Source organism: Oryctolagus cuniculus, chromosome 10, assembly GCF_964237555.1.
Source record: "Oryctolagus cuniculus chromosome 10, mOryCun1.1, whole genome shotgun sequence".
Classification (NCBI taxonomy): domain Eukaryota; kingdom Metazoa; phylum Chordata; class Mammalia; order Lagomorpha; family Leporidae; genus Oryctolagus; species Oryctolagus cuniculus.
Window position 1 is genome coordinate 16,935,723 of NC_091441.1, and position 26,930 is coordinate 16,962,652.

At 47.2% G+C, this 26,930-nt stretch overlaps 1 long non-coding RNA gene across 2 annotated transcripts; it reads left to right on the top strand.

Annotated features, from left to right (window-relative positions):
* The first annotated feature begins 4,630 nt into the window (after positions 1 to 4,630).
* On the top strand, positions 4,631 to 26,608 carry LOC108177149 (uncharacterized). Of its 2 annotated transcripts, XR_007921423.2 has the most exons (4): positions 4,667 to 4,844; positions 9,234 to 11,219; positions 23,730 to 26,077; positions 26,234 to 26,608. It is a non-coding gene; the product is annotated as an uncharacterized lncRNA (long non-coding RNA). The 2 variants fall into 2 exon arrangements; XR_007921424.2 differs by lacking the exon at positions 9,234 to 11,219 and having other exon boundaries at positions 4,631 to 4,844.
* Positions 26,609 to 26,930: the final 322 nt, after the last annotated feature.

The window sequence follows — 26,930 nt, forward strand, 5'->3', positions numbered from 1 at the left end:
CAGAAATAGAATTGTCTATGGGCACAAAGAAAATACAGGCTGTTGAGAAAGACAGCCACAAATGAAGCCAGTCTTCTAATATACAGATGATGTCATACAATAACAACCTTCAAGAGCTTTCAGAGAGCCATGACCTCACCTAGCAAACAAAATAAGGTGCCAGAAACCACCTAGGAATTGAAATTTGTGTGTGGGAAGTTCATGAGTTCAACTCTAGGTGGGCTGAGGTGCAGGTGTTATCAATCAAAGTGGATATGTAGATCTTGGGCCAGAAGGAAAGGTGTGACCATAAGACATACCCACAGTGGCAAAATCCCAGAACTCAGGCTGGAGTTCACTTGCAGGTCTTGGTTTCTGGGAGGAAGTGGCAAGAGCAATGTGGGATTCCAGGCATAAAAAACCTTTTAAAAATTAGTTAAATTTTTATTTCCATTCTAATTGAAAGGCAAGGAGGGAGGAAGGGATACAGGGTGAGAAAAGAGAGAGATTGGTTTACTCCCTAAATGCTTATAACAACTAGTGCTGGGTCAGGCTGAAACCAGGACTCAGGAACCCAACATGGGTCTCCCACATTGGGTGGTAGGAACCCAAGTACTTGGGCCATCATCTGCTGCCCGCCAGTCTGCATATTAACAGAAAGCTGGATCAGAAATGGAGGGGCCAGGACTTGAACCAGGCACTCCAATACGGCATGCAGACATCCCAATCAGCATCTTAACCACTATGCCAAATGACTGACCCATAAAAGTGTTGTTGAGCAGAGAAGGCTCCAAGTAACAAAACTGAGTTTCAGAATAATAAACCTGAATTCGTATATTGGGGCCAGCACTGTGGCACCGGTTACGGGTTAATGCCCTGGCCTGAAGCACCGGCATCCCATATCGGCTATGGTTCGAGACCTGGCTGCTCCACTTCCGAATCAGCTCTCTGTTATGGCCTGGGAAAGCAGTGGAAGATGGCCCAAGTCCTTGGGGTTCCTGCATCCATGTGGGAGACCTGGAAGAAGCTCCTGGCTCCTGGCTTCAGATTGGCTCAACACCAGCCACTGTGGCCATTTGGGGAGTGAGCCAGCAGATGGATGATCTCTCTCTCTCTCTCTCTCTCTCTCTCTCTGTGTGTGTGTGTCCACCTGTCTCTGTAACTCTGTCTGTCAAATAAATAAAATAAATCTTAAAAAAAGTCTGGGCCGGCGCCACGGCTCAGTAGGCTAATCCTCCGCCTTGCAGCGCCGGCACACCGGATTCTAGTCCCGGTCAGGGTGCCGGATTCTGTCCTGGTTGCCCCTCTTCCAGGCCAGCTCTCTGCTGTGGCCCGGGAGTGCAGTGGAGGATGGCCCAAGTGCTTGGGCCCTGCACCCGCATGGGAGACCAGGAGAAGCACCTGGCTCCTGCCATTGGATCATCGTGGTGCGCTGGCCACAGCACGCTGGCCGTGGTGGCCATTGGAGGGTGAACCAACAGAAAAGGAAGACCTTTCTCTCTGTCTCTCTCTCTCTCTCTCTCACTGTCCACTCTGCCTGTCAAAAAAGAAAAAAAAAGTCTGTATCTCCTTACACAGTCTTATTGGGTGGCAGGGGGAACAGCAGGTTAGGACTTTACCAAATCAATTTGGTAGCAATACAGTGTAACCCATAACACCAGAACTGTAGACTTTTATATTATTGTGATCATGAAAATCCAAACCATGTTTTTATTACATGAATTTAATAGATATTTCAGAATTGTGTCTATCATTAGCTCCCACCAAAGGCACGTCACAGGCTGAGAAGAGCCTCAAGCTCCCAGAGCACCATGTGGGCCAGTGTTCAGGTCAGCGTGATGATGGAGCCATGATGGGAAAAGGCTGTTTGATACGCTCCATTGCTGTTAGCTGTAGTGTAAGCCCAGGTGAGTAGTGAAATCCCAGGCTGCTCTCTACTCATGTTCCTGCACATATTCATGATAGAGTCTTCCTCTGTTAGTGAGTAGAAATGTACAAAACATTGATAGAACTTGGAAACCACAAATTACAGAAAACACTCATAGGGGTTTGTGATTTTGTAGGGCTATAAATTCAATGAAAAAATCAGTCAACAAATCTAGCCATCTTATCATGCTGATAAATCAAACTTTAGGCAAAGTCTCCACAGCAAATGGCTTTGCCCCAGTTTTTGCTCTGTGTCCCTGGAGAACATACTATAAAACACATTATTGCAGAAGGCTGCGTCAATCTTAAATGCTTTGGAGGCCACACTCTTGTTTCAAAGAAATCGTGGACTAGATTACGAATATAAAGTACACGTAAAACCACAACATCTATAAACCTTTATAATCATGTAAGTAGTAAAATGATGTTGGAGGCCATAAAATAGACATAAATGTACTGTGTATATGGGTAATAAACTGGGCAGTAATGTACTATAAAATATACCTCTGTTTTATTAAAAATACAACTTTACCAAGTCATAAATTCTCCTCTATCTAACACACTTCACATTGGGTTTGCTTGACTGCTAATTCCGAGGTGACTGTGAGGTATGCTTTTGACCTTGCTCACTAATTCTGTTCAAGGAAGGTGGAGGTCTTAGTTGTGTGTGTGTGTGTGTGTGTGTGTGGTGTGTTTCCTAGAGGAGTCTCTTGTAATTAACCCAAGAGATTTTATTCTCAGTATTTCTCTCCACGTTGGAATCATTTCATTGCAGCGTCTTTAGTTAAAGACAGATTCCATACCCAGTGGGTTTTGAGAGGAGCCTCCTGTTGAGTCTCGTTCTCTCTGCTACCACCTTTTTGACTTCCAACACCTGTCATCCAGGTGTCATTTTTTTAACTGCCCCAAATCACATGTACCTCCTCATTTCAGAGTTTCAGATTCTCTTCCATGATGTGAATCTTGAGCGCTGGTGGGGGAGTGGAGCATGGTGGGAGGTAGCAGGCAGGATCTTCCTGGAGACACAGAGAACAGTCAGAGGGTTGGACATGACCCTCCAGCCTGGGACGGTGACTCTCTGGGGAGCCATGCAAAGACACAGGGGCAGCTGAGACATGATGTCCTCAGGTGTTGAGACAGAGCCCGTGCTGCCCCTGGCCCTGGTGTCCAACGCAACCCTTGCTGCTGCCCAGCCTTCTTGCTGCTCAGCTTTGCTGGGTTCTTGACCGTTCTCCAAGGTCAACCCTTTTTAGTCACCCTGTGGAGCGAATGTGCTTGCTGCCTGGCATCCTTCCAGTGACTTTTCGTTTGCTTAAGTTAGTCTGAGCTTGTGTCTGTGGCTCGTGGCTCTCTGCTGTGCAGGGAGATTTGGAGGGTGAAGCCTCGTACAAGCAGTGGTGCCCGTTTGCGTAAGGAGTGGAGTACATGAATGGTGCGAGATGCCGAAATGCGACTCTCAGGTGTTTATTTTTCACACATGGCTGACATTCTTGCAGTGGTAAGTTCAGGCGTTTTTCATGGCGGCATCCTCATGTGTTTTGCAAGGAACTGAGAGCAATTTCAGCTCTCTCTGTCTCTGTACTCAGTGCTCACTCAGTCATGACCATCTATATATTTAGATCCTGCTGTTTGGTAGGGACATCTGGTCCTGGATGCTGGGGTGCAGACCTCAGGTCCAGAGCGCTCCTCCCCTTCCTTTGCTGAGCTTCTCATTCAGATCTCTCATTTCCTCCTCTGGCGTCTGACCCCAGCTTAGGAACCCTTGAGTGCAAAACACCAGGCTGAATCTTGGCAAGATAGGGTAGAGGGCTCAACTACTTCCTCCCAGGAGGCCTTTCTCTCTCTCTCTCTCTCTCTCTCTCAAGATTTCTTTATTTATTTGAAAAGCACAGTTACAAAGAGAGAGAAGGAGAGGCAGAGAGAGAGAGAGAGAGAGAGAGAGGTCTTCCATCCATTGGTTCACTCCCCAATTGTCCGCAACAGCTGGAGCCGCACTGATCCGAAACCAGGAGCTAGGAGCTTCCTCCAGGTACCCCATGTAGGTGCAGGGGCCCAAGGCCCCAGGCCAACCTTAATTGCTTTTCCAGGCCATAGCAGAGAGCTGGATCATAAATGGAGCAGCTGGGATTTGAACCAGCGCCCTTATGGGATTCGAGAACTACAGGCGGCAGCTCTACCTGCCACAGCACTGCCCAGGTAGTTAGGGACCTTGAATGTTTTCACTCAGCCTTGGGGATCTGGTTCTCACTCTGCTTAATCGCTAGACATAGCAGCCTTATGTGGAGGGAACAGAGTCTATTTTTCCTTAGAAGTGTTCATCTAGCCCAGAGTAGTTGCTTGACTGTGTCTTTTGTGGAATGATTGGATTCTCCCGTCCAGGGTCTCCATCTAGGAAATGAATTCCCTTAATTATCAAATCTGAAAAGATTTTGGAAGAGTGAGGTTTAACAAGGATTTCAAACATTTGAAAACCAGTGACAATTCCATCTATTCATTAGGTTGCTTCAGATTTGTGTCTTTGGCCCTATTACACTTGCAAAATTCATTAGTGTTGGAATTATATAAAACAGAGTCGATTTATTAATTTACAGTGTGTGATTGCCTAGTGCTGCTGACTGCAAATGGTATTCCCTTTCTGCATATTTCTCAGGTAACTAAATTCAGATCAGAACACTGCTGGGTGAATATATAATTAGACTCCAAAGGGAGTTGCGAGTCCCCAAGCGACATTCCTAACAAGCTATGGCGGTTAACAGAAATACCTTTCTTCTCTCTGGGGAGAAAGAGTATTTCTGTTCACCGATTGTCTGAGAGGAAATAGCACAGCTGCTAGAGCTGAATTCGGGAGCTTCTGGCTTTTGTGTTGTGTGTGTTTCACTTCTCAGCACTCCAGCCCCTGCTGAATTCAGATACCTGGATTGCTCACAGCAGAGAATCAGGTAAGAGTTATTTTTACCTTGGTCTGAATTCAAATTTCTGTATTATTTTTTTCACTCCTAAAGAAAAATGGGATCTGTTCCTTCCACATAAGGCTGCTGTGTCTTGTTCCAATGGAAGGAAATCCACGCAGGCATGAGTGTGGGTCAGAGGGCAATCGACCAGTGTTCCTGATAGAGCAACCCACGTGGGCGGGCTCCTACCCTGTCTACAAATAAAGAGGTTCAGTTTCTGCTTTGGAGACCCAGGACTGTTTGTTTGAATTACATAACTGTGGGGTGTGTTTTCTGGGAAAAACATTGACATTGTCTCTCAGCTATGTTTTCCCAAACTCCATGAAGACTTTCACTTATCTTTTCTCTTGATGCTTCACCTTCCCAAGGAGAGTTCACATCAGGGCTCTGGCCTGCTCCATCCTCTTCTCTCCTAGGAAGCTCCTCTCCAGGGTAGCTACATGCTACTTTCCTTTGAAATCCCTGTCAGCTTCTCTTCAGAGCTCTGCCCTCTACCTCCACATCCCCACAGCACTCATTACCACCTGCCAATTCATTGTACGTTCAGTTATTTTTCTTCTTAAAGAATTGTTGTTGTTGTTTTTATTTTGTGCCACTTGCTTATTTGAAAAGCAAAGAGATAGAGGCAGAGATCTTTTACCCACTGGTCTACCTCTTACATGTCCACAACTAAGTTCAGGCTGGGCAAAGCCAAAGTCAGGAGCCTGGAACTCAATCCAGGTTTCCCAGGTGGGCGGCAGAAACCCTACTACTTGAGCCACCTCTGCTGTCTCCCAGGGTGTGCACTAGCAGGAAGCTGGAATCAGAAGAGAGAACTCTGATATGGGATGGGGGAATCCCAAGTGGTGTTTTGACTGCTGCACCAAATGCCTGTTTATTATAAATGCTATTTATTATCCCTCTCTCTTATGTGTTAGCTTCAAGAGGCCAGGGGATTTAAAAAAATTTATTTATTTGAAAAGCAGAGTTACAGAGAGGCAGAGGCAGAGAGAGAGAGAGAGAGAGAGAGAGAGAGATATCTTCCATTTGTTGGTTCACTCCCCAAATGGCAGCAACGGACAGAGCTGGTTCGATTCGAAGCCAGGAGCCAGGAGCTTCTTCCAGGTCTCCCACACAGGTGCAGGGGCCCAGGGACTTGGGCCATCTTCCACTGCTTTCCCAGGCTATGGCAGAGAGCCAGATCGGAGGTGGAGCAGCTGGGACTCGAACCAGCACCCATATGGCATGCTGGCACTGCAGGCGGTGGCTTTACCTGCTACGCCACAGCGCAGATCCTGATGTCTGTTTCTTAGTGAGTACCTGGTACATGGTTAACTTTCTAGTATCGACTCATGAATGTCTTAATCCTGAGTGCACAGGATATTTCTCTGGGATTATTTGTCAGATGGGCCCTTTCTTTTCTTTCTTTTCTCCTGGCTCCTGGCATTGAAATCCCAGGGTGAGCAAGGTTCATTCTGCATGGTTTTCTATGGACTAATGGAGCTGTTGCTGTCCATGGGTTCTGGCTGCCTTCTTGTCCCCAGATGGCAGTTTTTCCTGTCTGTGGGTTCTCCATAGCTTAGCCTCTGCAGATCCCCGTTTACTGATTACATCATCACTGTTTCCACATGGCTTGAAGGATGATGGCAGTGAGGAGAAGTCAGCAGCTGTGCGGGGCTGACTGGCGTTGGGGGCCCAGTGTGTGGCGTGCTGAAGGCACTTCATGCATATTTGTAGGCTCAGTGACTGTGAACGAATGATAACTTACTGGCGTGGAACACAACCACATAAACACTGCAGGGGTAGAGTGCACGGCAAAGCCCAGTGCCCAGCAAACTCGCTTCTAGTAGGTTCCAGATAGGATTTATTTCCGCCCCTTAATTCAAGATCCTTTTTCTACTCCTTATTTAGACATGAAGGGAAATGAGAATAAATGTACCAAATCATTGTTTCATAGCTGATCATTAATTATAATTTGTCCAAAGTGTAAGCTCTGTAATTTAGCCTGAGTTACTGTAATTATAGCAAATCAGTAAGTGTACTTATAATAATATCTTTTTCTCCAAATTATCAATTTAAAAATTGTATGTTAAAATATTTTTAGAGTTAAGCTTCTCTCACCCGTGTCTTCTAGTTTCTGTGTTACGATCCATAGATTAACCACAATTCCTAGCTTCTTCCATTCCTTTCCTGAATATATAAATAAAAATGGGAGCAAGTAGTCATCTTGCTCTTTTTGACTTACCATAGAATTTAGAAATTGCTGTGGTTTGATTTTTTTGCCTACTCCAGCTCCCAAAGTGATGGTTCAGGGTGTGGGACCTCTGGGAGGTTATTAGACAGGGGGAGAGTTCTCATGATTGGGATTAATCCCTTTGTAGAATAGACTGTCGAGAACTAGCTAGTCCCCTCCACCAAGGGAGTACACAGCAGGAAGTCACCATCTATGACATCTATGGGCCAGAAAGAGGTCCTAAACCAGACGCTGAATCCGTGGGCACCTTGATCTTGGGCTTCTTAGCATCCAGAACTGTGAAAAATATAGATTTTCTGTTTATAACTGGCTTAGTTTATGGTATTTTGTTATAGCAACCTGAATGCACTTAGACATAGCTCATCCCATTTTATTGTATAGAGTTGCCTCATTTCTTGAACAGCCAGGAATAATTCTACTCTGTAAGTCTATGAGAATATAATCTTTTTCTATTGATTCATATTTGTCTCCAAAAACCGCAATTACAAATAACATCATTTTATACAGATAGAGCTGCAGGATAAAGTTCTAGAGGGGGAATGGCTGTGTCAAAGGGTATGGACATTTGGGATTTTCATAGACAAGGCCAAATTGTCTCCCTTGAAAGTCATACCTTTCCATCCTTCCCTCTGATTGCTAGTCTTCAGTGACAGTTCTCTTTATTGGTATTCCCTTTGCTGGGAACTTTTTTGTCTTATCCTTCCCCATCTTTGTATTAGGTTCTTCTTCTGCATATTATTAATTTGTTAGAGCTTTTTGTCTATCAGAAAAATTAGCTAAAGCTATTGTTACTGACAGCAGTTCACTAGGGCTAAGGCCACCAGAAAATATGGCATCAAAATGTGCTCAATGGGCTTAAAAATTCACACGTCATTTTTAGAACTGTTTCTAAAAATGAAAATGTGTCTAGAAACATTCCCATAATATTATTTAACTTCTTGAAATAGTAAGTGACAAGTATGCAGTAGACAGACAGTGCCAGCAGCCAAGTGTGCAATGCACAGATATTGAGAGCTCAAGAGGAGAGCCTGGTTATCCATTTCTACTCTTCCAGTTTATAGGTAAGACACCAAGGGAGAGGAAATGTGGGTTATTTGGTTACAACTAAAAAATGGGCTCAAATAGGCTCACATAATTAAAATAAATAAAGTATCGGTTCATTTAAAAAGAAGCTCAAAGTCAGTGCTGTGTTTGGGGCTGGATGATGCAACTATTTAACAGCAGTATCACCGCCAACTGGCAGGTACCAGTACCAGAGGGAGCGGGGGCTACATTTCCTTGTTTTTCTTTCAACAGGACAAACAGAACGTGGCCTCTGAAAAGCCTCTTAGAGGAAGGAGGGCAAATCATATTAGAAGTCCACAGCAAACCTCCACCTCATTGGTCTTTACTAAGTCACATTGCTCTACCTGAGCCAATCACTGCCAAGGGGAAGGTCCCTTTCAGACCCATGGGGATTACCACTGGAGGAGGGGTCATGTCAGTTTCCAAACCATAATGGGGTGCTGGGGAGAAGTTGGTATCCAAACAAAATCTGAAGTCTGTGCTATGTAAAACATCGTTACTTAATATCTTGTTGTTTTTAATTTATAAACATAAAAAAGAAATAGATGCACTTGACATCTGTATCAATCAGGGTTCTCCATAGGATCAGAACCAATAAAACACACACACACACACACACACACACACACACACACATTACTTGGTTCAGCCCAGTTTAGGGGCCGTCAGTTCTGAAATCCATAGGGCAGACCAGCATGCTGGAAATTCAAGGAGAAGCTAAGGGTGCAGTCTTGAGCAGAAATCTTCCTTCTTCAAAAAATTTTAGTCTGATTGGACCAGACCCACCCACATGACTGAGGGCAACCTCCTTGTCTCAAAATGACCTGGTTCATCCCGTTGACAAAATACCTTCACAGCAGCATGCAGGTGGGTGCCCGGCCAAGCAACCAGGCATTATGACCTAGTCATGTTGACCGAAAAAATTAACCATCATACAATCCTTATCTTCCAATCTTATTTCCTTCCTCTTTCTAATTTCAAGTTTCCTCGGAATGGGAGACTGTGGTGTGATTGCAAAAGCATAAACCTTGTGGTAAGAGTGGGGAGGATAATACATGAATCACTGGTCTTCATGTCAGTCCACAGGATCCACACAGGTGTCTCCAGGGACAATGCGGCAGGTGTGCTACAGATGAGACGCTCACTGTCCAGCTCACACAGGGTCACAGTGTTCTACACACAGCTCTTCCTGGGTGTGTGCAGTAACACACCCAGCCAGCAGTCCAGAGCATGGGTCCAGGCTCTGCAAGTACTGTCAAAGGAAGAAATTGAGGTTAGAAACCTTTCACAAGGACTCCCTCTGACTCTGCCCACCATGATGACAATGTGTGTTTGACAGCACCGGTGAATAAAGGCTGTATGTTTTGGACGTTTGTTTTAATAGATATTCTAACATAATTCATAGGAGTGCAGCTCCAAGCATCTCTCAGACTATTTCAGGCCTGTTTTGGTTATAGTGTGTAGTTAGTAGATCATTTTAAAACTCATTTTATATTTTTTTAATATTTATTTTTTATTTATTTGATAGGCAGAGTTACAGAGAGGCAGAGGCAGAGGCAGAGACAGAGAGATAGGGCTTCCATCTGCTGGTTCACTTCCCAAATGGCCAAAATGGCTGGAAGCCAAGAGCCAGGAGCTTCTTCTAGGTCTCCCACGTGGATGCAGGAGCCCAAGCACTTGGGCCATCTTCTATTGCTTTCCCAAGCCATAGCAGAGAGCTGGATTGGAAGTGGAGCAGCTGGGACCCAAACCGGTGCCCATATGGGATGCTGGCACTGCACACGGTGGCTTAAGGCTGCTTTTCATAATCTAAATTCCTCTTCCTTTACGGGAAGGGGATAATTTTAGCACCTGGTAATTTTTATTTTTACTTGCTTTCAGAGTTCTTGTTCATCTCAAACTGTAGGAAAATTTAGAATATTTCTGCCCCCAAAGCCATTCCGTGACAGTGACTTTAAAAAAAAAAAAAAAAGAGAGTCAGTTGCTGTTAGGAAGCAGAGATCAACAATCACAGACTCCCAGGAATTCTGGGTGGGCGGCTCCTGCTGGGCTGTCAGTTGGATCTTGCCTAATCTCAGAACCTTCCTGCTAACTCAGGCAGACCCCACAGGGAGGCAGTGGGTGTGTGTGTTTACAAGAAGGTGTGGACAGAACAAAGGGACTCTGGGGAGCAGCCAGTTTGGTGCCATTGAGGAATTCGCGTCTTGTGCAGAGTCAGCCTGAATGATTTCCTTCCTTCAAGAACTTAACTACTAATTGTGCGAGCAAAAACAAATGCAAGGTGACTTTTCCTCCCTGGGCCTGTGTCGGATCCGGAAGCCTCTTCGCCGCACAGCAGACACCGCTGGGAAGGGACACCGTGTCCTGAGACACCTGTGGGTCACCGCCCGGCCTGAAGCCTGGGAGGGGGAGGCAGGGACTCCAGGGCCGGCCAGAGGAACTGTTGCCACCGCCTGATTGGCCCGAACGCCTCTCCGGGACCTTGCCAGGCGTTACTGACCCTACAGGGGTTATCATACATGAGAAAGTAATTGTTTTAAACAGACGACATGCTGGCAGTGGTGTGTACCTGGGACCAGCCTTCCAGGTTCGCCCCGGCGGGTGCGGCGCTTTCTACGCTGCAGGTTTCGGGGTACAGACCTCGCTCTCAGCCACGTGCGGCTGGGGAGAATGGGAGGAGATGCGCCCTCCTGTGGCCGGCAGGAACACTGCATGGCGCGGGGAGGAAATGTTTTCCCTGAAAATATCCTTGCGCACAGAGGTAAACCAAACAAACCCAAGCGCCTCTGAAGCTCCGCCGCTTTTTCTTCACGTTTCTCGGGAGAGAGGATGATGGCCCCTGCAGAAGGCTAAGGGAAACACAGATTCCTTCCCGGGCTCTCCCCAGAGCCTGCCTGCCACCCACTGTGTAGGGAAGCAGGTTCATGTCTGAGCTGAGTTCCCGAATCAAATCTCTGCTCTTGGACACACTCTTTGAGAGGTCTCTTCCCTGTCCCTTGTGGTCCGCTGGTTCCAGTTGCTTCTCAGCACCGGCTTTTACAGGCATGCCTCACCCAGCTTTGATGGTAAGCGGGGGCATGAAATGGTTTGATTCCTTTGTCCATTCATTCATTTATATTTACAGCTTCTTTCAACTCTCTGTGCCCTGCCTCGCCCGTGACAGCGTCCCACAGGGCAGCAAGCCTCAGGAAGATGATCACATTGTTGTTTTAAGTTGCTAGAATAGCCTCATTTCAGTTCTCCTCATTTCTCAACATTTTAATGCAAACACCATTCAAAGCTTGCCTTTCCACCTCGGGTTAAGCTGTAGCCTTGGACCTGGCTTGGGCAGTGTGTGTGTGTACTTTGTGTATGTGTGTTCGTGAGTGCGCACAAGGGCTGTGTACACTCTGGCCCTGAGAACTTTCCCATAATGTCCTGTTGTTGTTGTTGTTTTGTTTTTCTAGAATAAAATCAATTCAGAAAGCTGTGATTTGTGTGTAAACAAGGAAGGGGGAATGGTATTTTGGCATGAGTTGGGACACCTCCATTCGACGGCCAGGTGCCTGGAACTGAGTCCCGGCTCCATCGTGATGCCAGTTCCCTGCTAACGTGTACCTTGGATGGTGATGGCCCAAGTAGCTGTGTGCCTGGTCAGCCATGGGGGAGTCTGGATTGAGTTCCGGGCCCCTGACTTTGGCCTGCCCCAACCCAGGCTGTTGCAGGCATTCAGGGGGTGAACCAGCAGATGGGAACTCTCTTTCTCAGTCTCAAAAATACATAAATGAAATATGAATTACATGTAGTAGAGCATTCGTTCATGAAAAGCTTTGTTTCAGTTGTGTGTGTGTGTGTGTGTGTGTGTGTGTGAGCATAAGGGTGACAAGAGCTGCCGGCTGCCTGGGACAGTGTGTGTTGTGTCCTAATGAAACTTGCATCTACTACGGGCCGTGTTTAGAGAAGTTGGAAGTCCCTGTGCTAGCTAGGTCTCCTCATTTAGGGTTGGGGAGGAGCTGAGTCCAGGGGAGCGAAGAGGGGTGACGGCGTCCCGGGTGTCCGCTGTCAGTTGTGGAGATGCCAGCCCCCTGCCCTGCCCTGATTGATTCTGGTCCATCTGAAGCCAGTGGCCACCATGGTGATGTGGTGTTGGCGAGTTGTGCTCCGTGTCAGCCTCTCTGAGGAGCTGCCCTGTTTGCATTTGGCTCACACTCTGCCTGCCCCGACCTCTTCGTGGTGGGCATCCCATTACTCGGCTCGGTGGCCCCACCACTTACCTCTGTGTTCACAGGGGACCACGGACACCACTGGTGACCTCGTTTAGACCCTCTACGTTTGCCCAGTTTTCTCCTCATGTGTGCAGCACCTCTGTCCCTCCAATCTCGCTGACAGGAGTCACCCCAAAAGGTCCTGCCTGGAGAACTCTAGGCCTGGGATGGACCTGAACCTGTGTTCAAATGCATCCTCCCTAAGGGTCAATGATGAATAGTAAGGGCATTTTAAAAAAGATTTATTTAGTTATTTGAAATTCAGAGTTACACACAGAGAGAAGAGAGGCAGAGAGAGAGAGAGAGAGGGAGGGAGAGAGGTCTTCCATCCACTGGTTCATTCCCTAATTGGCTGCAGTGGCCAGAGCTGTGCCGATCCAAAGCCAGGAGCCAGGAGCTAGGAGCTTCTGGGTTTCCCATGCAGGTGGCAGGGGCCCAGGGACGTGAGTCATCTTCCACTGCTTTCCCAGGCCATAGCAGAGAGCTGGATTGGAAGTGGAGCAGCTGGGACTTGACTTGCCTCCCATATGGGATGCCGGCACTGCAGGCAGTGGCTTTACCCACTACGCCATAGCACAGGCCCCGAAGGGCATTTTGTAACAAAGATGGCACAGCTCATTTCCCAGCTTCCAGAACATTCCAAAGAGTCCTCCTGGCGGGCTACATTCTGCTGTTGAGAGCATCTGGTTGGGAAACAAGAGGAAAATTTTTCCTTCCTGCAGGCACCTTCCTGCCCCATAGCCCTGCCCTGCCCTTAGGTGAAAGAGAGGCCTGTGGAAAGGAGCCATAGGGCACGAACGTTCTGTTCCCAGAGCCCAAGCTCCTCTGTGTCCCTCAGCTCTCCTGGCATAGGAGAAGGAAGTGGTAGAACTGGTTCTGCAGGGCGGTGTCTGCCCTCAACCGCTGAGGTCTCCTTGAACTTGGAGTGTGAGGTCGTCCTGGCCCTCTCTGACCTCAGTGTGGGCTTCAGCTGCAATTCAGGAGCAATAGAGGAGAATCCCTCCCCGGGTAATAACCCATGGTGCAACTTTTCCAGGCCAAGGTCTGCAGGCTTCCTTCCGTGCAGCTCTGTCTCTAGCTTTGTCCGTGGCACAGCTGTTTAAGCCATGGGCTGGTGTGCCAGCATCCCATAAGAGTACTGGTTCTAGTCCTGGATGCTCCACTTCCAATCCAGAATCCTGCTAATGCTCCTGGGAAAATAGTGGACGATGGCCTGAGTGCTTGGGTCCCTCCCCAAGCATTCAGATAGATAAAATGGATACCACGGAGGCGTCCAGCCCTGCCCATGGCCTTGTTCCTGCGGCCCCAGGTCTCTTCCTGTCATGCGGCGATTTCCTGAAAGCTTCCTCCCAGCCGGCAATGGGAGCTGACCCTCCGGGCCCCTGCATTTGGCTTCCTTGTCTACCGTGAGTTTCTTTCCTTTTCCCTCACAGGGAGATGAGGGCTTGTGTGTCTGCCTCCATGGCCAGACTCGACGGCGTCCACATAGCGGGTGCTGAAACAATGCTTTCACTCGCAGTGGCTGGCAGGAAAGAACTTCTTGGTCGTTTGCAATGAGTCCTATGTAATTGGCTAAAATGGGGCCCATGTTGTGGTGCAGTAGGAAAAGCTGTCACGTGTGTACTGGCGTTCCATATGGGCACCGGTTCAAGTCCTGGCTGCTCTATTTCTGATCTAGCTCCTTGCTAATGCACCTGGGATAGCAGCGGAAGATGTTCGCATGTTTGGGTGCCTGAAACCATGTGGGAGACCCAGAAGAAGCTCCTGGCTCTGGCTTTGTCCTGTCCCACTCTGGCTGTTGCTGCCAATTGGGGTGTGAACCAGCAGATGGAAGATCTCTCTCTCAGTGTGTGTGTGTGTGTGTGTGTGTGCACGTGTGTGGGTGTGTCTCCCTCTCTTTGTGTAACTCTGCAGCAGGCTCATTTTATTATTATTTTCTTTTTTTAAAAAAGATTTATTTTGAAATTCAGTATTTAAAAGGCAGAGTTAAACATATGTACACTCAAAGAGGGGGAGAGAGAGAGACAGAGACCCAGAGAGATAGACACACACACACATAAACACACACACACACAGAGTGGGGGGGGTAGAGAGATAGATCTTCCATTTGCTCTTTTCCTCCCCGAATGGCTGCAACAGCTGGGGCTGGGCCGGACTGAAGCCAGGAGCCTGGAGCTCCATCCAGGTCTCCCAGGTAGGTGGCAGCGGCCCAGGCACTCAGGCCATTGTCCACTATTTTCCCAGGAGCATTAGCAGGATTCTGGATTGGAAGTGGAGCATCCGGGATTAGAACTAGTACTCTTACGGGATGCTGGCATGCCAGGCCATGGCTTAAACAGCTGTGCCACAGGGACAACCCTTATTATCATTGTTATTATTTTTCTTTTTTAAAAATATTTATTTTATTTAACATTTGAAAGAGTTAGAGAGAGAGGTTGAGACAGAGAGAGAGAGGTCTTCCATCCGCTGGTTCACTCCTCAAATGTTTGCAATGGCCAGAGCTGATCTGGTTCAAAGCCAGGAGCCAGGAGCTTCTTCTGGGTCTCCCATGTAGGTGCAGGGGCCCAAGGACTTGGGCCATTTTCTGCTGCTTTCCCAGGCACATTAGCAGGGAGCTGGATCAGAAGTTGAATAGCTGGGATACGAATTGGTGCCCATGTGGGATGCCAGCACTGTAGGCCTGGGCTTCACCCCACTGTGCCACAGCCCCTATTATTTTTCTTAATGAAACTATGGAGGAAAAAAGATACCTTATCTTTAATTGAGTGACAATCAAACTTCTTAAATAAAATGAGTAAAATCCAACACATCATGAACCAAATATACAATAACAACTTGTATGAAAAGACTAATATGTTGACCCCTAGAAAGATTAACTAAAGATAAATAAGAACAACTCACTAGTAGTGAAGATCACACAGGCATGGCCGGGTACCTGGCCCAGCACTTGCGTGCCAGTTGAAATGCCCACTTACCACTCTGAAGCAGTGGGGTCCACGTCTGCTTCTAGCTCTGGAGTCTAGCTGCCTGCCGATGCTTGTCTTGGGAGGCCAAAGTGACGGCTCAGAGTGATTGGGTTCCTGTCTCCTATGTGGGAGACCTGGATTAGCAGGCGCATTTTAAATGTTAGTTCTACCAACCTTCCCAAATAACAATACCTTATGTTAACTTCAATTTTACAAAGTGTCCTGACTCCTGTGGTTTCAATAGAAATGACCCTTTTGCCTTTCAAATAGCTGAGTGAATTAGATGGGGGAGATGCTGGCTGGAAAAGGCACAGGTGTCTTGCCCAAGGTCCCCTGGGTGGTGAACTAGACTCTGCTCCTCTTGCCTCTTTGCATGGAGCTCTCCCCTCCAGCTGCCCTGCAAGTGTCATGTGTCCTGGATACGTGACCTCGTAATCCTGGCCAAGATGCCCCCCCGCCCCGGTTAATGGTGGCTCACTGAGTCGATCACATCAGGAGAGGCATTAACCTGTACCCACATCTCTCTTTCTTTATTCTGAAAATAAAGACGATAAGAGATGCCAGCTGCCTGGAATGGTGGTGTGAAGATTAATGAGATGATGCGGGAGCAAGCCCCCAGCTCCTGGGATGAAAGGCGTCAAGGAGACACAAAGTCTAATTATAATTTCTTAACAGTTTCAAAGGAGCCTCTGGGAGGGCGAGCTCTGGCTTCTAAATTTGGAGAGGGAGCCTGTCTGAGATGGGAGCTTTTCTCTTGCCTGGCCGTGCCAGCAGTCACCTACTTATGCTGCTCTGCCCAGCCCTGCTCTGACGCAGTGGCACTCAGTCTATCTGCAGATCTGGTCATCAGAAGTTAGATTCCCCCCAGAGCCCCGTGCCCTGATCTACCCTGCTGCTAGGAAGGAGAAAGGGTGAACAGGAGTTGGATGAGGTCCTACGGAGCGTGGCTGCATCTCTGATCTGAGCTGGGAATGTGGGACAGATCATGAGAATGTCAAGTGTCTGCTGGACCTTCCAGGAAAGATGCTTCGTCCTGTAAGAGGAAGGTTCCGCCCCCCCAGCCCTGTCCTCGGCTCATGCCTTTGAACCCAGTGTGTATTCTGCACCCTGGAGCTGCTGTGGCCATCTTGTGACCTGACGGGAAAGCCACGAGAATTGCACCAACACTGGAGTGACATCAGTGAGTCACCAAGCAAAGTAGGGCTTCTCGTCCGTGGGAAAAAGCAACTGCTGGAGCTGCTGTCAGGCAGACGCTGGTGGACATCCGCGCCCACCAGGGTGGCAGGTTCAAGGCCATGCAGGAGCCCTGGTTCTCTGACTGGGAACGCACTTGTGGAGGTTCCGGAATGCCGAATGTCAGGCTCAGAATCTTGGGCTTTGCTGGGCTTCTCCCCTTCCTTGACGTCCTTCAGGACCTTCTCTCGCCTGGCTGCTCGTCAGATGCTCTGTCCTGAATGAGGCAGCAATGCAGGCAGCCCCAGAGCTCACTTCCGGGAGTGAGGAGGAGGGCTTTGGCCTTTCTCTTGTCCATTTCTCAGCTTCCTGAGTCTGCAGTGGCCTTGACTCTGCCCTGTTTCTCACCTCTATCCAAACGTCTCTCTTTCATACCCTAGATTTTCATGATCTTAACTAGGGCCAGCTTTGTGTGTTACCTTCACAGGTAACATTTTATTGAAAGATTTGTTTAGTTATATATTTATTCATTCAGAAGGCAGAATGAGAAAGAGAGAGAGAGAGAGAGAGAGAGAGAGAGATATCTTCCTTCACTGTTTACTCCCTGAATGACAGTTACAGGTGGGATTGGGCCAGGCCACAGCCAGGAACCAGGAACTCTATCAGGATCTCCTGTGGGGTTGGCAGGGACTCAAGTACTTAGGCTCTCATCTACTCCTTCCTAGGCACACCAGCAGGAAGCTGAAGTGATCTGAAGTGCAGTAGCCAGGTCTTTAGCTGGCATTCTGATAGAGGATGTGGGTGTCTCAAGTGGCCATTTGGCCCCTGTGCCACAGCACCATGCCGGCACTGGTATCCTCACACAGGGAGACCACTAGGGGGAAAAGTGTGAATTTCCCCTTTGTGTCCTCTTCTATCCTACACTCATACACATTTTCGATTATCCATTGCCTTCCCACCCTTCAGCTGGATACCATTCTCAGCTCTAAGACACTCGGTTGTCTTATGTCTGAAATGGAGACAATATTTCTTCTGACCAGAGACATGAAGATCCCGTCCTCTGGTTTCTTTGCACCGTTTCTATGCCTTTCCCAGGCATTTCCAGTGCCTTGTCCTGCCTGGCTCTACAGAAATTGCCATACCTTCCGTGCTCTGATCACTGCCGCAGTGGAGAAAAAAGTGCCCTGATCAAGGAGCCTTATCTCTCATGTGTTATTTACATTTTAAGGGAAGATCTATTGGGGAAACACGGAGAAGGTTGAGACCGTTAGTGGAGCTCAGGGAGGACAATGACCCTCTGCCTTTGTGACTAGCATCCACCTGAAATGAATCGTGGGTGGGGAACTTCTGGGCCCCAGACCACATAAGACTCTTGAAGTCATTTGGTCTGACGTTGCAGGCAATAAGTAACTTTGTATGGCCCACTAATCGAATGATGCTATAAATACCCAAATGGCCCTTGGCAGAAAAAAGTTTACCCCCTGCGTGAACATCCACACTGAGACTCTTGGTTGCCTTTCCTGTTGTTCAGATTCTCGGTGCATTGGGTGCCCCAGAGGCTGTGGTTTGGGCATTAGTAGTTTGCATGTTCAATGTCCTCCAAAGGTCCTCACCTTAAGGGTTTGCTCTCCGGCGTGGGCCATGGGGATGTGGTGAGACATTTAGGGTATGCCACCTAGTATGAAGTCTTACATCACTGGGGCCTTGCAAAGCAGTTCTTGTGAGAGGGTTGTTACAGAAGCCAGAGCTTGGGCCCACCCTCTTTCTCTGCTTCCTAAGCTGTCATGTGATCCTGCCTCCCCTGTGCTCTGCCTCTTGCCGCGGTGACTTTGCCAAAGCCTGCATCACTGTTTGGACTTTCAGCCTCTGAAGCTGTAAGCTCAAGAAACTGTTCTTTTCTTCATGTATCTCTTGTCCCAGGCGTTTCTTTGTAGTAATGAAAGATGATGAATACCATAGACTTGGTCAACCCATCAACACTTAATGACAAGCTGCAGATGAACTTCTTGTCTAAGAAAGCAATAGCCTTAATAGCAGCTATGGATTTCCTGGCCAGATATAAGGGAGGGAGTGCTCGTCCCGAGACCTGTGAGATACCTTGAGTACTTAAAGGATTGATAAAGTAGCTGAGCTAATTAAAACATCCTGCAAATGCCACAGATGGGGAGGCTGAAAGGGACGCTTCAAGGATCATTTGTTTGCCTATAAGGGATATGATTTCAAATGACAGGGTTGGCTGCAGGACCTCCCAGGCATAAAATGGTTTGGGAAAACTGAAATTGGCTTTTTCTCTGTGTTGGAAGCAGAAATCTGTGTTTTGGTTGCATTCCAACCAGAGAAACTTAGTTCTCATGAGACTGAAATGTGCTAGTTCTTAGGTAATGAGAATTCCTTTCTAGCCAAAACAAGAAAATTGGCTTTACCTTGTGCTTGGAAGGAAAGTGGATGTGTGTGGCAGCCAGTAGGTACCTCATCTGTGCGCCAGCTCATTGAGATGAATACAAATGGACAAACAGAAGGTTTGTTGCAGGTACAGTGCGTGTACACACTCATTGGAGACATGGCTCTGTGGACATGGCCCTCGGATTACCAAGGCAGTTTTATTTTCTTAAATGCTCAATTATTTTATTTTTATTTATTTGAAAAGCAGAGAGAGAGCGAGCGAGCAAGCGAGCGCAAGCGAGAGGGAGATTGAAGTCTACTGTTCACTCCCCAAATGTTCACAGCAGCCAAGACTGAGCCAGGCCAAAGTCAGGAGCCAGGAGCTCCATCTGGGACCTTTAAGTGGGTGGCAGAACCCAAGTGTATGAGGCATTGCCTGCTGCCTTCCCAGAGCACACGTTAGTAGGAAGCTGGATTGGAAGCCAAAGCAAAACTCTATTTGAGTCACTCTGATAGGGGATGCAGGTGTCCCACACGGTGGCTTAACCTGCTGTGTCACAACACCTACCCCAGAGTGACTTTAGCTTTTAACTTTTGTCTCTTAGGCCTTAGATTTCTCTTTATGTCTTCATGATTGTTGATGTTCTGTTACTTTCAACACCCACCACCTGGTTCTGGTGATTGGCTGCTCATTTGATTGCCATGATGCAGTCCTCCAAGGGAACAGCACTAGCGGAGCATGACATCCATGTAAGGATGAAGCAATTCTGCCTGACTGCAAAAGTGGCCTGGTTTATTGTTTAGTGATCGCATGAAGAGAGCCAACACTTACAGTCTTAGTAACTTAGTTGTTCTGAATCACTGTTCGTGTGAAATGAGAGGTGCCAGAGGAGCAGGAGTGATGCCCAGTGTTAGTTCTGTGACTTTCTTGAGGCGTTGCTGTGAGCCAGTTGCTGTGGGGAAGGTGTTCGAAGAGAGATTACGTGGGGAATGAGAAATTGCTTCTGATCTTGATGAACTTTCATTTAGAGGAAGACACATTCAGGCCTCATGCCCTACTTGACTCAACTCAGGTAAGAGGCCTAGAAAGCTCCCGAGTTTAGAGTGCAGGCCTGTGTGGGACTATTGTAGAAGGACTCAGCTTCAGAATGCCAAAGGGAGTGAGAAGTGGTACAAAAGAGACAGCTGAAAGAAGACCCTGTATGAGTTTCCTAGTGCCACGAATTCATGGCTTAAAACATCAAGAATGTATTCTCTCGATTCTGATGCCAGAAGTAAAAAAAAAAAATCAATCAATCAATCAAGGTGTCAATAGCATTGGTTCGTTCTTGGACGTTTGGAGGGATAATCTGTTTATACCCCTTCCTAGCCTCTTGTTTTGGGCACTTCTTGGAATTCCTTGGCTTTCTGAAGTGTAATGCCAATCTTTGCTTCCATTTTCAAATGCTGTGCCTGTTTATCCTTCCTCTCTTTTTCTGTTCTTATAAGGGCACCAGTGAAGATTGGATTAGAGACTCACTCTACTCCGGTATGACCTCATTCCAAATAATTGCATCTGCAATGACCTTGTTGCCAAATAAGGTCACATTCTGAAGTTCTGGAAATGACATACATTTTGGGAGGACACTATTCAAGCACACGTTCCATAAACACACCGACAAATGCTGACAAAACCAATAGGACAAGAAGCACTGTGTTCCCAAGAAGGAAGCAAAGAGAAGAAAAGCATTGGTTTCCTATTCTTCTCTCTTAAGTTAAATTCAGGCGTCCCCAGATTAGAAGTATGATTGCAACACAAGTCATATGATCATTCATTTCAGAGGGAGAGGTGGGGGCATTTTATATGATGAAGTGGACCCATTTGCTCTTCTGCCTTTTAGTGGTGTTGGAGGATCCCCTGGCTTGGGTTCTACTGTAACTCGCGTGAAACTGAAGCACAAGAGAGAAGAGACTGCAAGAAACAGGTAGCTTAGGTTTGCACTCATCTCAGGAAAACACAAAAGCAGGACTTTGTATGATCCATTCCAATGTCTCCAGAGTAGCTCACTTGAAATGAGAGGAGTCAGGAACTCAAGACAGACATTGCTCCAGGAATAAGAAGGCACGCTTGGTTATCACACTGCATCTCTCAGACACCTCAAGATGTTGAGTCCAGAGAGTGGAGGACTCTAGGCAGCCAGGCACACAATGGCTACAACACCAGTGACTGTACTGAGTTCTGTAAAGGGTGAAAACTCTGCAGCTGACAGCTCTGAGGAGGGAGGAACCCTCTGATCAGAAACCTTCAGTGAGCTGCAGCTTGGAGGATGAGTGCGCTTTCGATAGGCGAGAAGGACATTGACCACAGTGCTGTCTTATGTCTCTAACTGCAAAAATGTGTGGTGTTAATCTTGATTAGAAATAGAAGGAGATAAATTTTTGAATGAAATTCGTTCTTGGTCGTGAAAGAAAAGTACAACTGAGAAACATGCATTTGTTTGTTTAAAGAAAACATTTTAGGGACCAGTGTTGTGGTGTAGTGGGTAAAGCCACTGTCTGGGACAATGGGATGCCATTGTGTCCTGGCTGCTCCACTTTCAACCCAGCTCCCTGCTAGTGGCCTGGGAAAAGCAGCAGGAGATGGACCTACTGCCTAGGTGGGAGCCCAGAGTAAAGCTCCTGGGTCCTGGCTTCAGCCTGACCCAGTGCTGGCTGTTGCTGACCTCTGGGAAGTGAACCAGTGGATGGAAATCTCTCTTTATCTCACTCTCTCTCTAACTCTGACTTTCAAAATAAATAAAAGAAAATTTAAAAAAATAAAAAAAATGAAAGCATGTAAAATTTATTTTTATTTCTTTGAAAAGCAGAGAGGAGAGAGAGAGAGAGGGAGGGAGGGAGGGAAATGTTCTATCCATTGGTTCACTTAAATGCCTGCAACAGCTGGGGAAGCTAAGGAGCCAGAGCTGAAGTCAATCTCGGTCTCTCATTTAGATGGCTGAAAACCAAGTACTTGAGCCATCTCCTGCTGTCTCCTGAGATGTGCATGAGCAGGTGGCCAGAGGAGACGGGGGGTCTGGGACTCGAACTCAAGCACCCCAGTATGGTGTGTGGGCATCTCAAGTGGTGGCCTAACCACTGCTGCCAGATGCCAGCCCTCGATCATGTATTTTTGATTGCCATCAGTACTTATCATTCTTTTCTTAAAAAGATTTAATTATTTACTTGAAATTCAGAGTTACACACAGGGAGAAGGAGAGGCAAGAGAGAGAAAGAGAGATCTTCCATCCACTGGTTCACTCTCCAGTTAGCCACAATGGTCAGAGCTCTGCTGATCTGAAGCCAGGAGCCAGGAGCTTCTTCTGGGTCTCTCACATAGGTGCAGGGGCCCAAGGACTTTCCCAGGCTATAGCAGAGAGCTGGATCAGAAGTGGAGCAGCTGGGCCTCGAACTGGCACCCACATGGGATGCTGGTACTGCAGGCGGTGGCTTTACCCGCTACACCATAGCGCCGACCCCAGTGGTTATCTTTCTATTCATACCAGTCATACTAGTTGGTTAGTTTGTTCAGAGAAGTTAGCAATTGTTGCGGCATTAGTCAAGTAAGCTAAATTACGAGACAGGAACTAAAAAGTCAAAAATCTCAGTGGCTTAACATTATAGGAGTTAATGTCTGTCACGTCACAGCTGTCACTCCTCCCTTAGGCTACCGGTAGCCATGGGACCCCTCAGAGTGTGCTCACTCCGAGACCCAAGCAGCAGAGGGTCTGTCCCGCCCAGACTTTAAGGGTTGCTGAAGCAGGGGGAAGGCACCTTGCATTCTGACGGGCTCCAGAGGCTCATTGTCATCTCTGAGCCGCGTGGAGTCACATAGCCATGTCTAGCTGTAGGGGGTGGGAAAGAGCAATCCTGCTGTGTCCAGGGAGGGAAGATGTCTCAGTCAGTTGGAGCAGCTACAACAGAATACCACAGACTGGGAGGCTTACACACCCATGTAGGGACTAGAGTTGGGGGCTGCGAAGTGTCAGAGTATGAGCAGATTTGGTTCCTGGGGAGGGCTCTTTTCCTGGCTCCTACACAGCTGCTCTCTTGCTGTGTCCTCACATGGCCAAGAGAGCCAGCTTTCTATTTTTATAAGGACAGTCCTCCCATCATGGGGGGTTCCACCCTCCTGGTCTCATTTAAACCTAATTAGTTCCCGGAAGCCCCACCTCCTACTATGACCACACTGGGGTTAGGGTTTTAACATAGAAATTTTAGGGGACACAGATGTGAAGCCCATAACAGAGGAATGTCTGTGACTACCCTGGTGACTACTACAGTAAAAGGCAGGTTTCTTTGGTTGAGTTTCTACACACTGGTACCATCATTCTTTTCAGTCTGGGAAAGGGGAATTCTCCCCTGCAGGTTGGAATTTGACCAGATAACTGAATACATTGTTAAGCAAATTCTGAGCACATACCCTGTTAAATGATGCTATTTATAAGCAAAGATATAGGATCTATGGCTATCCTTTGAATAGTCTTATGATTAGTATTCAATAATTTAGGTTCCCAAGTGTGTTAGATATTATAGTGGATATAAAAACAATTTATCTACTTAAGCTTGCTATTTATCTAGCTTATACACTTAGGCCTTATTAGAAAACTTGACCAAGGACATTTAAGTAATCTGATGCATGTGAACCTCATTTAGATGGTGTTGTTTCTCCTGTATTGGCATTTCTAAGACTGGTCCATCTTTGGCTAGCAAGAAACCTACAGACAATTCTATGCTGTGAATTTCTATTTCTATTTCTGCAACTTCAAATTCATTTTTCCATTTTCTCTTTCAGATGAAATGGGAGGTTCCCATCATTTGCTTTTCCCTCATAAGGAAAATGTTTAGTCAGAAAGAAAACACATCTATGAAGGTGCTGCTAAAGGATGAATTCTTAATACAGCTGAATTTAGTGAAGTCTCTCAAGATTTATCAATGAGTCCTAAGAGCCAGGATGTCACTGAAGCAAACAGAGAAGGAACCAGGACCTGCCTTCTGCTGCGAGAAACTAAAAACCCTCAGCCTCTTTTCTTCCAAAAGGGGATGCTGTAGTTAAGGATAGCAACAGGATTTTCACTTGTGCTGCACTGTTGACTCCAACAAAAGGACAACTTTGAATAATGAGCAGTCCATCTTCACAGCGGGAGGCTGCTCCCAGGAGGTCCTCCATGGTGGTGTACTTAATAATTAGAAATATGAGCAGGGGTTGACCTTCCAAGTTGGGTATATTATTGTTCATTTTACCTGCTCAGTGGCACAGTGGGTGCTGCCACAGAGACTGTGACTAAAAACCCTGATCAAGACTTCTCTGCCAAGCCCCATCAATAATCTGTTTGCCAAATGTGCCTGGGATGTACATGGCATATGCTTCGATCCATGTGGGAATCTGGATGTGCTGAGTGAGTTTACAGAATGTTTGTAGCTTTTTGTAGGGATGGGACATATTGTGAAATATGGCAGGAAAGCAACCAGTGTCCTCTGAAAAGGGTGTCTTGCTTTTTTGAGAGACGCATAACCTGGCTTATAGAAGGTCCTGCCAACACAGTCCTATCCAATGCCATTGAATTTTAAACAATTATTTCCATCTTGTAGTGAAATTATGCTTTCAGGAAAGAACATGTGAGCGGAGCGTTTAAAGTGTGACTACACACTGTGGCTCAGGGAATTCGCAGTAGGTGTCCTTAGCTGATTTTGTTGCCCCTGTAAAGATCAATTTCCAGTTTCCAAGAGCTGAAGGTATAGGAGGAATATCAACAATCAATGGTTAATAATTTCCAGAGATCATTTAAAATTATTTATTTATTTGAGTGGCAGAGAGAAAGAGAGTTTGCATCTCCTAGTTTGTTTCCCAAATGCCCACAATAGCTGAGGCTGGGCTGGGGCTAAAGCCAGGAGCCAAGAACTTAACACAGGTCTCCCACATGGATGGCAGGGACACAATAACTTGATCCATGTCTGCTGTGTCCTAGGGTCTGCAGCTGGAGTCAGGAGCTGGAGCTGGGAGTTGAACCCGGGCACTCCGATATGGCACAGGGATGTCATAACCACTAGGACAAATGCCTACTTCCAGAAATCATTATATGTGTTCCTATTCTCAGAGGAGCTGATGGCATCCACATCGAAGGGGAGTTACTTCACACACACACACACACAGCCTCTGTTTCCCTGTCTGGCTTCACGCCTGTGCTTGCTTACTGTTTAATATAGTAACATGTGTGAAAGTGCCTAGCACTGGGCCCCCATACATGAGAGCTGGCCATTTCTTCTCCATTCCTGCTCCTAAACCCTGCAGCTTGGCAGCAGGGATTTCAGCCCAGAGAATGCTGATGAGGCCCTGTGTGCATCTTGGGTGTAATTAATATTCATGCTCAGATAATGCTTCTCATTTGAGAATCTCATCTTGTACCAGCCATCATATAGTCCATCAGTCAGAGTCCCAGGAGGTCACTGGCAAATGTAAAAATTTGAGGTTGATGAGGCTAATCCTGGAGGTAAACACTAGGCTGGCCGGCTTGTGCCCCTCAGTAGACCAGGGACGAATAGCAATTAGGGCGAGAGAACTTCGCTGCAAATGGGCCTGGCAGGACACCTGGAGGAACAGGTCAGCTTCCCGAGGCAGCCGAGCGACGTCACGTGGGGAGACAGAAGGAAGCCACACTGCCTGCTCTTTGAAGGTTAATTCTTCCACTTTGCAGTGCAGCCCGCCACCCGCGGAGTCGTGGCAAGGGGGATCCGCCGGTGTGGGCCATCTGTTGGGTGTTGAAGCAGACTGCAAAGCGCCTCTCAGAGCGCTACCCTTCTGCTGTCACGCCCGGGGACCAACGGGTCCTTAGTGCTGTCGCCAGCAAGCGCAAGCCTCTCTCCACTGTCTGCGACCTCTCTGCGTGGCCCACGTCAGTGGAGTCACATGAATGGAAGTGTCTCTTCTCAGCCATCTGGTGATTCATTCTCCCCTACCCCCTGCCTGCAACAGTGAGCGAGCTGCTCACACGCTGCCAAATCAAGAGAGGACTGCTGCCTGGGACCTGCCAGATGAGCGTGGCATATGCAGAGGCCCTCGCTATGCGTGCCTGCCCTGAGTCACGGCTGACCTGAAACAAACAAAAACAAGTCCCACAAAATGAACACATTAGTTAATTAAAGGTAAAAGTGTGTGTGTGTCGGGGGGGGGGGGTGGAGCATGGATTCAGTCCAAGTGGCAAGGGTACTTAAAGGGCTCACATTAATTTTTTTTATGTTAAAATAAATTGAAAACCACATTACATAGATTTATGTTTATTCTATATTTATATATCCTAGGGTGGCCATAACTACTACAAACTGCATGACTTAAAATTACATACATGGGGGCTGGCGCTGTGGTGTAGCGGGTAAAGCTGCCACCTGCAGTGCCACTATCCCCTATGGGCACGGGTTCAAGTCCCAGCTGCTCCACTTCTGATCCAGCTCTCTTCTGTGGCCTGGGAAAGCAGTAGAAGATGACCCAAGTCCTTGAGATCCTGCACCTGCATGGAAACCTGGAAGAAGGTCCTGGATCCTGGCTTCAGATCGGCACAGCTCTGGCCATTGGGCTGATTGGGAAGTGAACCAGTGGATGGAAGACTCTCTCTCTCTGTACCTCTCCTTCTCTCTCTGTGTAACTCTTTCAAATAAATAAATCTTTAAAAAAACCGACATACATTTATTCTCTTATAGTTCTGGAGGCCACAAACCTGAAGTCAAGGTGTTGACAGCATTAGCTCCTTCATGATATCAGAGGGGGACTCCATTCCATGTTTGCCTAGGTTTTGGTTACTGCCGGAATCTTTGATACTCTTTGTGGATGTATCCTCCAGTCTTTGCATCCTTTGTCATCTGGTGTTCTCTGCACCTCTAGCTCAGTGTACAAACCTCCTTTTTTATAAGGAAACCAATCACTGGGTTGGAGACCACCCTACTCCAACATAATCTCATCTTAACTAGATTACATCTAAACAAAAACCCTATTTCCAAATAA